This window comes from Platichthys flesus, chromosome 18, assembly GCF_949316205.1.
Source record: "Platichthys flesus chromosome 18, fPlaFle2.1, whole genome shotgun sequence".
Lineage (NCBI taxonomy): Eukaryota > Metazoa > Chordata > Actinopteri > Pleuronectiformes > Pleuronectidae > Platichthys > Platichthys flesus.
In genome coordinates, this window is record NC_084962.1 from 15783095 (window position 1) to 15786305 (window position 3211).

Genomic DNA, 3211 nt, shown 5'->3' on the forward strand with positions numbered 1-3211 from the left:
GGAGAAAGAGCCTTGGATTGGATTGGAAGAACAATGTGGTAAATTACATTTTCTTCATAGCAAATAAACGTATCTGACATTTTAAGGTTGCAGAAAGATAATGTCAGTGCTACCGAGTGTTTGTGGAAGCAGCGTGAGAAACTCAATGAGAACTGCTGGCTCAAGAGAATGATGACACTTTGGTCAAGTACACAATAGAGGTTGATAAGGCAATAAAGGGAAGTCTTCACAAATACACTGCACTGTCTGACCGCAGCAGCAATGTGATCAGTGTGAGATACTGTACTGCTTATCCGCAAATGCATCATCATCGCAGTAGCTTTATTGGTGATGAAGAAGAGCAGGGGGAGGAGCCTGGCTCCGTCCGAGCAGCCTCCTGAAGCCACGGTCAGTCACATGACCTGCTGCTTATAGAGCCAGACTGTGCTGGCTCATCCTCCTTCCTGTCAACTATTCATATTCACGTCAAACATATTGTTTCCCACTGTATGAAGTTTCGTGCTTTCTTACACCTGTCTTAAAATGTTCTACATTTAATGATTAACTAGAACCGCGCCACCCTCTGCCAAAGCCCAACGGTCCCCTGAGGCTTCAACTAATGGCTCACAGAGATATCAGTTCCCTAAATATGGCTGGTTCTTTTCATCAAGATCAAAATATATCAAGTTTTGTTGAAATCTTTTCAATGGTCTTTGGACAAGGGCAGAAAAACAATTTTCTTGCAGGACACAATAATACTTACTTGTGCAGTGAATCAGTGAAATGTAAATATAAAAGGGAATTAAATTGTTTTATTTAATCATACAATTTATATCATATCTTACATTATACAAACTTCAGGTATTTTTGACTGACACAATAAATTGTTGAATCCCTTTGTCAACCATCAGAAAAATGTAGCAATATTCATCATCTTTTAATTATGTGAGTGATTTTTAACCAACAATATCTTTGCTAGTTTTCTTAATATTTTATTTTCTGGTAAATTTTTATGCACTTAAGGCCTAAATAATGTATTCATTTAAACGAATAGCAGATTAATCAATAACGAGAAACAAGTCTCAGTTATTGCAAATACACACAAGTGTGTGAAATTACTAATTTAAATCATCCACCAGTTGGATATGGTTGAAATTAGACACGCAAGCTCCTTTGACTAATGGGAGACCCACAATAAACCTGTTTCAGCTTGAGAGGACATAGCATCTCTCCTATATTCCCCCGCACCATCCCATATAGACGGTAATTACAGGCTGTGTAGCATGTGTCTGTATCCGTCGTGCGGGCGTCCTGTGCTTCTGGCTGCCGAGGAGCTCTGCGTCCCATCACGGGCTGTAATGGAAGCCAGATGTCTCCGTCCGTGTCTGTTTAAGGCTCATAATCAATAGCTATGACTTTCTCTCCTCTCCGACAGCTTGTTATGAGGGGATCTGTGAAGGAATGGCGTGTCTGTGCTGGAAGTGTGTCACGAGTGAGATTAACTAATTGGATTCCCCACATGAGCTTTTGTTTGGAGGAGCGGAGGGGGGGGGGGGGTGACGGGACGATGTGTCCGGGTGCGAGAGAAGAGGGGAAGTGATCCCCTCCCTGGAGCCTCAGCAAGCCACACAACACTGCAGGCTTGTTCCTCCACACTGGGGCTCCAAGAGTGATGGAGGGAAGGGGATTCCCATGCAAAAAAAAAAAGAGGAAAAATCCATCCAAATAAATAACAGTGAAGGGGCACTTGAAGTAATGTAGTGCATCTCCACTTCCTGTGGCTGTTTCCTGCAGGATCACTTTATATCTCAATCCGCGAGCCGGGTGTCGGGGGAAGCATTATGAAGTCAGTGACTCCAGGGGAAGGGGGGGGGGGGGGGGACCGCAGGAAGAGGCAGAGGTGTGGTGATTGGAGTGCGCAGGTCGTGACCTCCAACTTGTAATGATCACCTGATGGATGCTGGGAGCCCGAGGTCGACTGCGTGTCAGCGGAGAACAGGGAAGTAGAGATGTTTTACCCCACTGTGCTGTGGTAAACACTGAAAGGTCCAGTGTGTACGATTTAGAGATCCACTGGCACAAGATGAATGTAAAATAATCCTAGTGTGTTTCATCTAAATTGTACAAATTGTTGTCTTCTTTACCCTAGAATGGGCCCTTTATATTTATATCTGGAGCGGATCCTCTCTACGGAGGCTGCCATGTTTGTGACAGTAGCCCAAACTGGACAAACTAAACACCTTTTGAGTTTTTGTGACAACTCAAGCTATGACAGGTTCTCTTTTGTGTTTGGAAGGGAAGGGTGAGGTGATGGGTATTCACCTGCAACATGCAGCTTCACCACTAGATGTCACTAAATTCTACACACTGAACCTTTAAAACCTAACTTAACTGCAATAAAACTCACCAATTTCTCAAGGGAATAATATTGATGGATCTTGATGAATAAAAAAGTTTATTTGGGTGATCAATAAACATGAGTGTGTGATATTTGGTGAAGCATGATTGAATTTAAGGGGGCTGTGGTTCAAACTGAATTAATATCCAAGTTGTAATAAACTGGAATCGTCATTTACTTTTACTCAAAACAATTGCAGATCACTGACAAGTTTTGGATGAATTCCACTCAGTTGCAAGAACTTAGTATTATTGGTTCAGTTGAGTGCAGCCTAACTCAACCAGACGACTACATCTCTCCAGATCTGAGCACAAACTGATATCTAAACACTCCTCATATAGAGCCAGTAGCTCCGTTCCTGATGAGGACCACTGGGAGGGGAGCAGCCGATCTGGGGTTGAGGCCTCTGTCCATCCGGAGTGGGAATGACTCCATCTCTCCCTGATAAAGACAGCGAGCTCTGGCGACGCTCAGTTAAGTTTTATAGTCAGATATGCACAGACGATTGGGCCAGCTGTGCAGTGTCATATATTCCTAAACAAACCCTGCAGGAACCGAACTCTGACCCCCTGCACATATGGGTTACACGGCTCGCACTTGTTCGTGCACTCAAATGCGTGCAAACCTTACGCACACATGCACACGCTTGCAGAACAAGACAGTCACAGTGAGCTCTGCACGAAAGTTTAGACTACGTGACCCTTGTTAAACCGGGATAAATCACATTCTCCGTTAAAGAGCATTAAAGCTGCAGTCTTAGAAAGGGCTTTCCTGTAACCGCACACATGCAAATAGGGACATTAATTACGATCTGTCACCCGCATCTGAATCTGC